The 11,853-nt window shown below is 42.9% G+C and overlaps 1 pseudogene; it reads left to right on the forward strand.

The window, feature by feature from the left end:
* The first annotated feature begins 1,284 nt into the window (after positions 1 to 1,284).
* LOC116408627 lies at positions 1,285 to 11,505 on the forward strand (annotated as a pseudogene).
* Positions 11,506 to 11,853: the final 348 nt, after the last annotated feature.

Raw genomic sequence — 11,853 nt, forward strand, 5'->3', positions numbered from 1 at the left:
GAGGGATGCAGAAGGGTATTAAATATGGAAAACAGGCGTCGCGGGTTGGATTTATTGTTATTTATAAGGGTGTTATAGTATTCCTGTTTAGCCTTCAACACGGCAGAGTTGAGGCAGCCAATAGGAATTTATAATGTATAAAGTCTGCTTTCGTACGGGATTTCCCCACTTACGTTCCGCAGACCTCGCACAGGAGCGTAGGAATTTGGGGCGCACATTCAGCCACGGGCGTGGGTTTTGCACCCGAGTACGCTTAGGCTGGTGGGGTGCAAATAGGTCAATGGTGGAGGCAAGTATACTGTTGTACTTATTAACCAGGCTATCAGGGTCAGACATCTCATCAAAGGAGGAGAGACTGGACCTTGAAGAGAGAGCTAAGGCCGGGAGATCTACATCGCGTGTGTTTCTAATTAATACAGTGGGGGGAGGAGCAGGTTGGGAGGGAGAGTGAGAGACAGAAAATGTAACCAGGTGATGGTCAGAGAAGGGAAAGGGGACACTGTTAAAATCAGAAAGGGACAGATTTTTAGTAAAGACTAAGAAAGTGGCCCCTTATGAGTCGGAGCGTTTGTCCCACTGCTGGAGTTCAAAGGAGGAGGTTAGGCGGAGAAGACGTGAGGGCCAGGGTTGCGAGGGATCATCAATGTGGGAGTTGAAGTCCCCAAGGCTGATTGCAGGGCCGTCAGTAGAGAGGAAAAAGGAGAGCCAGGTTTCAAAATCAGAGAGGAAGGGAGCAGGGGGGGAGGCTGATGGGTACTGTAAACGACCCCCCCGTACAGAGAGAGGATGGAAGATCTGAATGGCATGCACCTCAAATGAGTTAAACAGAAAAGCCGGGGGAATAGGAATAGGTGCAAACCGACAGCGGGAGGAGAGGAGAATTCCAACTCCCCCACCGCGTCCAGTGGCCCGGGGGGTGTGGGAGAAAGACAGACCCCCATGAGAGAGCGCTGCTTCAGTGCCGGTGTCATCCTGTAAGAGCCAGGTTTGTGTTAGTGCGAGGGGATGAAATGATTTAGAGCAGAACAGATCAGGGATTAGTGTAGCCTTGTTAGTCAAGGAACGGACATTAAGAAGGGCACAAGAAGAAGGGGGTGTGGCTTGCCTTGGAGCTGCATGGCTGCATAGTCAGAGAGCTCCGTGACTGATCTGCTCTTACAGCCTAAATGAGCAAAAAGAAACTTGGGGAAACCCTCCAAAAACAAAGCAGAGAGGGAGAGGACACCCAGCAAAAAACAACTAGCCTCCCAAAGTGGCATAGCACCGCTATTTCTAAAGAGAAAAATGGATCGCTACGAATCCAAGATGGCGGCCGTCAGTGAAGCAAGAGAGGAGGAAGCCGAATCAAACAGAGAGCTCTCTGAACAGGAGAGCGAAACTGAAGAAGGACCCGACCTACAAACGTATATATCCAATGTAGGGACCCATAGGGTTAAGTGCCCTATGGCTTCATATCCCTACTTTTGATATCTTTACTGTTATTGGGCAGAAGCCCCTGTACTTAGTTTACAGTGTATAGCTATCCCTTATAGGTTTAGCCTGGTAGTACACGCCCCCTGCAGGCTGATATAGTGTCTGGCAGGAGGGTGTGACTTCCTCTTTTGGCTGCATGCTGTGCCCTAGGCAGAGCCCCAACTGAGCCTGTGTACAGATCCGGCCCAGTAAAGCCAATTCCATCCAAATTTAAGTCGGGGACAGGGCCCCGTGAATGAGGAAAAGACAGCATAGCAACATATGTAATAGCCCCTCTAGGAGTGGTGAGTTCAGACAGAATTATATAGAAAGAGCAGCCATTTGCTCCATCAAGGATAATAGCAAAGGAGTAGTCTTCCTAACAGGCATTACTGGCCTTAGCTTAGGGACACAGAAGTGCTAGGGAAATAGGTTAGCAAATATGCCTTGCCCTAACCTCCAAAAGAGCATGGGACTATGCCGGTGAGCTTTCCTACCTACCACACTGTTGTTGTTCTACCTGCCCAATCCTCTTGATGAGAAGGGATACACAGGGGAGCATCATATTTCTGCTATTAATCCATCTTTATATCAATTGTATAACTGCATGCTGATCTGTGTAACATCTGAGTGAGTATATTGAAATACCCTGAATACCCTTGTCTTGGACAATAAAGTACTATCCAGTTATTCTGCAAGAGCTCCTGGGGTCCTATTCCTTTAATCTATTGCACAACACCAGTGTGAGTTGTAGTTCAACAACACCATCTAGCCCCTGACATAGCTCCCATATAGCGGAGGCCCATCCTGGGAAAGGGGGTTGCATGTAACACATGCTCTAAGTCCAAACTAGCCTGGTAATAATACCCCTATTAAGCCAAACCAGTGTTACACCAATCTTCCCTCAAAGGCAGACATCAGAGATATGCTGAGAGAGGTCACAGACACAATTAAGGAGGAAATTCAAGATATAAAAAAGGACCTCCACACACTGGCAGCCCGCACTGATGACCTAGAAAACAACACGAGTAAGTGTATAAACAATCAAAAATCTATCTATATACATGTACAGCAGCAAGACAGCATAATATTTGATCTCCAAAGACAATTGGAGGATCAGGAAAATAGGAGCAGGAGAAGTAATATCAGAATATGTGGGGTACCAGAAAGGATACCTAATGAGGAAATCCGAAATGTACTTAAACAATTGTTCAATAAAATACTAAATAGAGACCCCTCTACTGAAATAATAATAGAGACAGCACATTGAGTTCAGAAACCAAAAGCTGCTCCTTTAAATGCTCCACGGGACATTTTATGCTGCCTGCATAGCTTCTTACTAAAAGAAGAAATTCTGTTTAAATCTAAAGAAACTGACAACCTTACATATGAGGACTGCACCATAAAACTTTTTCAGGACCTATTGAGGACTACTCTGGCAAAAAGGAAAATGCTCAGACCACTCACAGATCTCCTTAGAGAGAAAAATATTCCCTATAGATGGGGCTACCCCTTCTCACTTACCGCAACCAAAGATGGTACCACCGCAGTGATCCGTCTCCCAAACGACACGGATAACTTCCTAAACAAGCTCCATTTGCCGGCATTGGAACTCCCCGGATGGGCACCAGATCCAGGAAAGGTCCAGGATTTATCATTTGATCTACAAAACGATTGGACAGCAGCCCCGATTCCAAAGAGAACACCACGGGCTCCTAGGACCCCCAGAGACAGAGACAAGACTTTCGTTTAACTGAAAGTAGTCTGATAACAGGACATGGACTTTCTGGATACCTTATTCAAGTAAAAGAACATTACTACATACATATATATATGAGAATACAGAGACCAACATACTCACCAGCCAAATACTCCATGATCCTGGAATCCTCATAAGACTATTATGTCATAAGGTAATGAGCCTAAAAGCCCACTTAACTCCAGATTAACTGGAACTCTTTTTTTTCTCACTCTCTTTTCTACCGAGTTCATTGCCTCAATACCCACATGAGGTACAAAATGGTATGACATGTTTTGATATGTTTCTTTCTATGTTTTGATATATATTATTATTCTTACAAAGTTATGTTACTTATCTGTTTATTCCCCGCTTAAACCCCTCAACTCATACATAAAAAAAAAAGGGTGAAAGGCAATTCCTAATCTTTCTTCATGTTACAAAAGATAAAGGTTAGAAGAAATATACTAATACCTAAGTACTAACCCATGGTCTCCCCCATTAATTTAACATTTATAATGGCTGGGCAGAACGCAGTCACCTAGGTAATGGAAATGCCTCCACACACCTCCAACCAACCACGCCTACCCACAATAACGGTGCAGGACACCGAAGCTGCTGCTATACCAACTAAGCAAAGGGACTTTATCCCTGTAAGCCTACTGCAGCAACCTGTCAGTACTAAACCCCTGACATTTAGATGTTCAAACAGTTCTTATGCGTTCTTTCTCCTGTTTACCTCCCCCCCCCTCCCATGCAATCTGCCATCAAGTGTTATAAAAACTGGTATAACAACTGGAATCAGCGGGTACCATCACCCTGATAGAATGGCTGATCAATCCAATATGAACTGCTATGTTCTTTCATATAATGTCAACGGAATTAATGAGCCTGTAAAATGAGCTCAAATTATGCGGGAATGTATAAAAAGCAAAGCAATGATAGTTATGCTCCAGGAAACTCATTTCAAGCAAAAACATACTCCAAATATAGTACTCAAGTCATACCTACAGGTCTATATGAGTAACAACCCCACTAAAAAAGCTACTGGAGTACTTACCTTAATTCACAAGGACCTTCCCTTTAAATACATAGATTCATTATCTGACAATGAAGGGCGATATCTTCTTATTAAGGGAAAGTTGGTTGACCAAATGTGTACTATTGCAAATGTTTATGTTCCTAACTCAGGGCAAATCTCCTACCTAAGACAATTTATGAGAATCCTGGAAAACTTTAGCAAAGGATCAATAATACTAGGGGGAGACTTTAATATGACATTGAACCCATTAGTTGACTCCTCCTCAAAAAAGAGTAATATTTCCTACAAGGGCCTTAAAGAAGCAAAAACAATCCTTGCTGACCTTCAGCTGATAGATGTCTGGAGGGCAATAAACCCCCAAAAAAGAGACTACACACACTTTTCCAAAACTTTCACAGTTTATTCCAGAATAGATTACATATTTACTTCCCAAAGGTGGTTACACTTATTCAATTCAGCAGACATAGGTAATTCCCACATATCAGACCACGCACTGGTCAAAATAGGCTTTAGGATCCCACAGACCAGTAAACACGAATATAATTGGCGATTGAACGATTCCTTACTCCATATAGATTCTACTAAAAAAGAAATCCAGTCCTTAATCTCTCAAATAATCCAGAATAATTCCTCAGATGATTCTTCTCCGGCAACACTATGGGAAACCTTGAAATGCATCCTGAGAGGTCATCTGATAGCGATTAGTAGTAATCTGAAAAAAGAAAAAAATCAGACTATAAGTACATTAATTAGTAAAATAACTTCTTTAGAGCAAGCACATAAAGAGACTTTGGCTCAAAACACCTTAGTCACTTTAGAGAGCAAAAGACTCCAACTGAGGAATCTACTTAACGAAAAGATACGAAAATCCTATGTGAGATCTAAGCAAAGATTTTATGAACTAGGGGACAAATGTAATAAGCACTTTGCACAAATCCTCAAAGAGACCCTGCATTAATCCTACTTAATGTCCGCCTATGTAGTAACGCTACCATCTCAGACCCTCTTACGCTACATTTATTACAATCCGCGAAATCGATCATTCCAAGAAAATGGAAATCTATAGATCCCCCACTATTCACAGAATGGCTAGCCAACACAGAGGATATTAGACAAATGGAGGAAATAACCTTCATGATACATAATAAAAGTCACCACTATAGGAAAATATGGACCCCCTGGATAGATTTTCTAAGATCACAGATTTAAAGCCATGTAATAAAGACATTACCAATGAAAACGTTGAATCTCTTTGGGTAGAAATTTCAGTAGGGCTGAAGGTCACAAAGAAAATGATCATTGGTGTATGCTATAAACCACCCCGTATAGATGAGGGGGATGAGGCCCAGCTATTGTTGCAAATGGAGGAGGCTTCAAAACTGGGTCAAGTTGTTGTTATGGGGGACTTTAATTATCCGGACATTGACTGGAGTAATGGGGGGGCTAAGTCAGAAACAGCTAGTAGGTTTGTAAATATGCTAAATGACAACTTTTTATTTCAGGTGGTTCAAGAACCTACTCGGAATGACTCTATTTTGGACCTGGTGATTTCTAATAATAATGAACTCATTTCTAACATTTGTGTGGGGGGGGGGCATTTGGGGAACAGTGATCACAACATGGTCTCCTTTGAGATAATGCTGCAGAGACAGCGCTATAAGGGAGTAACTAATACGCTCAATTTTAGATGTGCAGACTTTGCCAGTATAAGGGCATCTCTGCAATGTGTCAACTGGGAAAGGCTTTTCATGGGGTTAGACACAGAAGGAAAATGGAACATCTTTAAAACATTGCTTTGTAGGTATACACAACAGTATATCCCCCTTGTAAGCAAGGAGAGGCGTCGCAAAGCAAAACCTTTATGGCTGAATAAAAGTGTTATTGTCGAGGTTGGTAAGAAAAAACGTGCTTTTAGGGCATTCAAGTTAGCTGGGGCAGCTGGGGCTTTCATCAGGTACAGGGGGGCAAATAAAGCAGCAAAAAAGCTATCAAGCAGCTAAAATAGAGATGGAAAGGGATATTGCAGCTAGGGGTAAAAAGAATCCTAAATTATTTTTTAATTATGTGAATAGTAAAAAAATGAAGCAAGAAGGGGTGGGAACCTTATTATCACGGGGGGGTACGTTGGTTGATGAGAACAGGGAAAAAGCTGAAATTTTGAACTCTTATTTTTCATCTGTCTATACATCTGAGGAGCCAGATAATGAAGGCTTCCCTTGTAATATGCCCAGTGCTAGTAATTTAGCTACTGGCGCATGGGTCACTCAGGAGAAAATTCAAAAGAGACTAGAACATGTAAAGGGAAACAAAGGTCCAGGGCCGGATGGGATTCATCCCAGGGTATTAAATGAGCTGAGCGCTGTGATTGCCAAACCTCTTCACTTAATTTTTCAGGATTCATTGAGGTCTGGCATGGTGCCGAGAGACTGGCGGATTGCTAATGTGGTGCCGTTATTTAAAAAGGGATCCCGTTCTCAGCCTGAAAACTATAGGCCTGTAAGTCTGACATCAGTAGTAGGAAAACTTTTGGAAGGGGTAATAAGGGATAGGGTACTTGAATACATTGCAGTTCACAATACTATTAGTTTGTGCCAGCATGGTTTTATGCGTAACAGATCTTGCCAGACTAATTTAGTCGCCTTTTATGAGGAGGTGAGTAGGAACCTCGATGCTGGAATGGCAGTTGATGTCATCTACTTGGACTTTGCTAAAGCGTTTGATACAGTACCTCACAGAAGGTTAATGATCAAATTGAGGAATATTGGCCTAGAACATAATATTTGTAATTGGATAGAGAACTGGCTGAAGGATAGAGTACAAAGAGTGGTTGTAAATGGAACATTTTCTAATTGGACCAGTGTGGTTAGTGGGTACCGCAGGGGTCAGTCCTTGGGCCTTTACTTTTAAACTTGTTTATTAATGACCTGGAGGGGGGCATAGACAGTACTGTTTCTATTTTTGCTGATGATACAAAATTGTGCCAAACTATAAGTTCCATGCAGGATGTGCCGCTTTGCAGAGCGATTTGACTGGGAAACTGGGCAGCAAACTGGGAAATGAGGTTCAATGTTGATAAGTGCAAAGTTCTGCCCTTTGGTAGAAATAATATAAACGCAAACTATCTACTGAATGGGAGTGAGTTGGGGGGATCCTTAATGGAGAAGGATCTAGGGGTTTTTGTTGATAACAAGTTGTCTAGTTCCAGACAGTGTCATTCTGTGGCTACTAAAGCAAATAAAGTGCTGTCTTGTATAAAAAAGGGCATTGACTCAAGGGATGAGAACATAATTTTGCCCCTTTATAGGTCCCTGGTAAGGCCTCACCTTGAGTATGGGGGGCAGTAACAGTGAGTATGGGGGCAGTAACAGTGAGTATGGGGGGCAGTAACAGTGAGTATGGGGGGCAGTAACAGTGAGTATGGGGGGCAGTAACAGTGAGTATGGGGGGCAGTAACAGTGAGTATGGGGGGCAGTAACAGTGAGTATGGGGGGGCAGTAACAGTGAGTATGGGGGGCAGTAACAGTGAGTATGCGGTGCAGTTTTGGGCTCCAGTCCTTAAGAGGGACATTAATGAGCTGGAGAAAGTGCAGAGACTGCAACTAAACTGGTTAAGGGGATGGAAGATTTAAACTATGAGGTGAGACTGTCGAGGTTGGGGTTGTTTTCTCTGGAAAAGAGGCGCTTGCGAGGGGACATGATTACTCTGTACAAGTACATTAGAGGGGATTATAGGCAGTTGGGGGATGTTCTTTTTTCCCATAAAAACAATCAACGCACCAGAGGCCCCCCCTTTAGATTAGAGGAACGGAGCTTCCAGTTGAAGCAGCGTAGGTGGTTTTTCACGGTGAGGGCAGTGAGGTTGTGGAATGCCCTTCCTAGTGATGGGGTAATGGCAGATTCTGTTAATGCCTTTAAGAGGGGCCTGGATGAGTTCTTGAACAAGCAGAATATCCAAGGCTATTGTGATACTAATATCTACAGTTAGTACTAGTGGTTGTATTTATAGTTTATGTATGCGAGTGTATAGATTGGTTAGTATAGGTTGTGTGCTGGGTTTACTTGGATGGGTTGAACTTGATGGACACTGGTCTTTTTTCAACCCTATGTAACTATGTAACTATGTAACTATGTAACTATAACACAATATTAAAAGACAGCCACCTACATAGGGCACTCTAGAAGTAAGATTTACAAGGTATAGTTAACTGAATACTTACTGGAAAATGTAGATATGACTTGATGTCAGCTTGCCTGAAAATGAAACTGTAAAATAATGTACAGATTAACATTTGTTCCCCTCCCTACCACTCCCTTCTTTCCTTCTGTACCCCCTCCCCATACTTGAAAAATGATAAATAAAAAATCTAGTAGAATTAAGTCTAAAACAACTGGACTTTTCTGAGTTTTTCTTGAAAACGTTTCACCACTCATCCGAGTGGCTTCTTCAGTTCAAATGACTGGTAGGGAATTCCCCAGTATTTAAACTCTTGATGGTAGTAGAGTCACAGACATCCAATCACAATGGTTCAATTGAACTTGTTCAGTTAGGTGTTAGCTGAAACTGACAGGTGTAAGAAGGTACGATCCAATCACAATGGTACCAAGATTCTCATTGATGAAGGTGTTAATCCTTCAAAGTACATGACTGGAAGTGTGAACTGTTGTGAAACTGCCGGGGTAAGGATGTCAACGCGCCATTGTATGTTGGTGACAAGCGGTGTCCCTCCTCTGTTCAGGGATGGTTTTTCCAGGTTGGCATAAATGGCCTCTTTCACGCCTCTTTCGAACCATCTGTCCTCTCGGTCCAAAATATGCACGTTACTGTCCTCAAAAGAGTGACCTTTTTCTTTGAGGTGTAGATAGACTGCTGAGTCTTGTCCTGAGGAGTTTGCCCGCCTATGTTGGGCCATTCTCTTACAGAGAGGTTGTTTTGTCTCCTCAATGTATATGTCAGAGCACTCTTCACTACACTGGACAGCATAGACCACATTACTTTTCATGTGCTTGGGTGTTGGGTCTTTAGGGTGCACCAGCTTTTGTCTCAGGGTGTTGCTGGGTTTGAAAAACACAGGAATGCGATGTTTGTTGAAAATTCTCCTAAGTTTTTTCTGATGTTCCAGCAACATATGGGATGACTATGTTGTTTCGCCTGCTGTGTTCCTCCCTTCTGTTTGTAGGTCTGGTCTTTCTGTTGGTCATTGATTTGGTTTTGATGAAGGCCCAGTCTGGGTACCCACACGTTTTCAGAGCTCCTTTTAGATGTTTATATTCTTACTCCTTAGCCTCTGCATTGGATACAACCGTTTCAGCCCGATGATGTAGAGTCCTAATTACACCCAGTTTATGTTCCAAAGGGTGGTGGGAATCAAACAGCAAGTACTGGTCTGTGTGGGTGGGTTTCCTGTATACTTCAATATCCAGGTCCCTCCCCTCTTTGATAACTATAGCACAGTCCAAAAAAGCCAGTTTGCTGTCTTTCACATCTTCCCTTGTGAACGTGATGTTTTTGTCCACCGAGTTTATGTGTTTGGTAAAGTCTGGAACCTCGCGTTCTTTAATTTTGACCCAGGTGTCATCCACATATCTGAACCAATGACTTGGAGTTGTTCCCTTGAAGGTGTCCAGGGCTTTCTTTTCCACTTCTTCCATGTAAAGGTTCGCTACAATTGGAGACACAGGCGAACCCATGGCACAGCCATGTTTTTGTCTATAGAAAACTTCCTTGTGCTTGAAGTAAGTGGTATTGAGACATAGGTCCAGTAAGGAACAAACTTGTTCAGCTTTGTTCTGCTGCTGAGGGTGGTGTCTTGTTTCAGCCGTTTCCTCACTGATTCAATTTCTTCGGCAGTGGGTATGCATGTGAACAGAGATGGAGCAGGCTGACTCTCAGAGCCCCCTGGGGCAGCTTCTCTAGTACAGGGGGGGAAGGAATGTTAGGAAGGAAAAGAAGGTTGTAGTTTTTGGGGATTCAGTTATTAGGAAGGTGGATAGTGCAATCTGGTACAAGGACCCTACATGCCTCCTGTCCCTAGCTGTCTCACATAGTCCCCTTGCTAGTGCTAGAGGTTCAGTAGCTCATTGTTGATGCTACAGCTGTTCTACATCTGACCCAAACATTCACAGCACTGAGACTGGCTGCGGCCCATATGGCAAATGTGGCAATGGAATAGATGACCTGGTGGATGAATAATACTGATAATTTAAGTGGTGGTAATTGTTTACCCCATTATCACATCTTATTCAATTTGTACTGGTTTTTACCAGAAGTCAAAAGAATATGTACTTTACTCCCTGTGGTCTCATCATAGCATTTAATAATCCTCTCCTATATCCCACAGATATGGAAATGTGTATCCAATGCCCAGAAGATCAGTGGCCCAATGACAATAGAACTATTTGCATCCAGAAAATAACAGAATTCCTTTCATATGAGGATCCCTTGGGACAGTCTCTGGCTGCAGTCTCGGCTCTCTCCTCTCTTACTGTCATTTCAGTTCTGCTGATTTTCATCAAATATCACATAACTCCTGTGGTCAAGGCCAATAACCAAACCCTGAGCTACTCCCTCCTCCTCTCCCTCACACTGTCCTTCCTCTGCTGCTTCTTGTTCATTGGGCGCCCTCAGAAAGTGACCTGCCTGCTCAGACAAGTTACATTTGGGATCAACTTTACACTTTCTGTCTCTTGTGTCCTGGCTAAAACTGTCACAGTTGCCATTGCCTTTAATGCCACAAAGCCGGGAAGCAAGATAAAGAAATGGGTGGGAACAAGGTTGGGATATGCCTGGTCCTTCTCTGCTCTCTGCTCCAGGTTGGGATATGCCTGGTCTGGCTGATCTCCTCCCCACCATTCCCAGACTATGACACTCACACTTACACTGGGAAGATGATATTACAATGTTATTAAGGCTCTGTCACTGCATTCTACACTGTGATTGGTTACATGGGGTTCCTGTCGGGATTAAGTTTCATTGTTGCTTTCCTGGTTAGGAAGTTACCAGCCAGTTTCAATGAGGCCCAGCTGATCACTTTCAGCATGCTGGTGTTCTGCAGTGTTTGGGTGTCCTTCATCCCAGCGTACCTGAGCACCAAGGGCAAATACATGGTGGCTGTGGAGATCTTCGCTATCCTGGCTTCCAGTGCAGGGCTGCTGGGCTGTATCTTCATTCCCAAGTGCTACATTATCCTCTTCCGCCCTGAGCAGAACACCCGCCGGGGCCTTACTGGGAAACACTTACAGTGAATTATTGCTAACCTTGTCAGTTTTACCACCTACCATTCTTCTCCAGAATTTTTTGGAATCTTCAGAGCTCTTCAGAGCATCGGGAAATGCCCACTATAATGTATTGCTATCCTTGCCCTAATTGTTACTATTATTATTAATAAAAATAAGTTCCATCAAGTCAGTTTTCCCCATAATTATTATTATCTTGATTGCTAAACTGTTCCTAAAATTATTTTCTTGTACAATAAATTGGGTCTTTTCATAATATTGTGACAGTAAGAAAGTAGAAAATTAAATAAAATCAACCCACATTATGAGATAGAGACCGCGGTAAATAAAACCATTTATTTTGGACATTTTCCCTGGACTCTGAAACTCTGTGCTTATTTCTAACTGT

This window comes from Xenopus tropicalis, chromosome 2, assembly GCF_000004195.4.
Source record: "Xenopus tropicalis strain Nigerian chromosome 2, UCB_Xtro_10.0, whole genome shotgun sequence".
NCBI lineage: Eukaryota > Metazoa > Chordata > Amphibia > Anura > Pipidae > Xenopus > Xenopus tropicalis.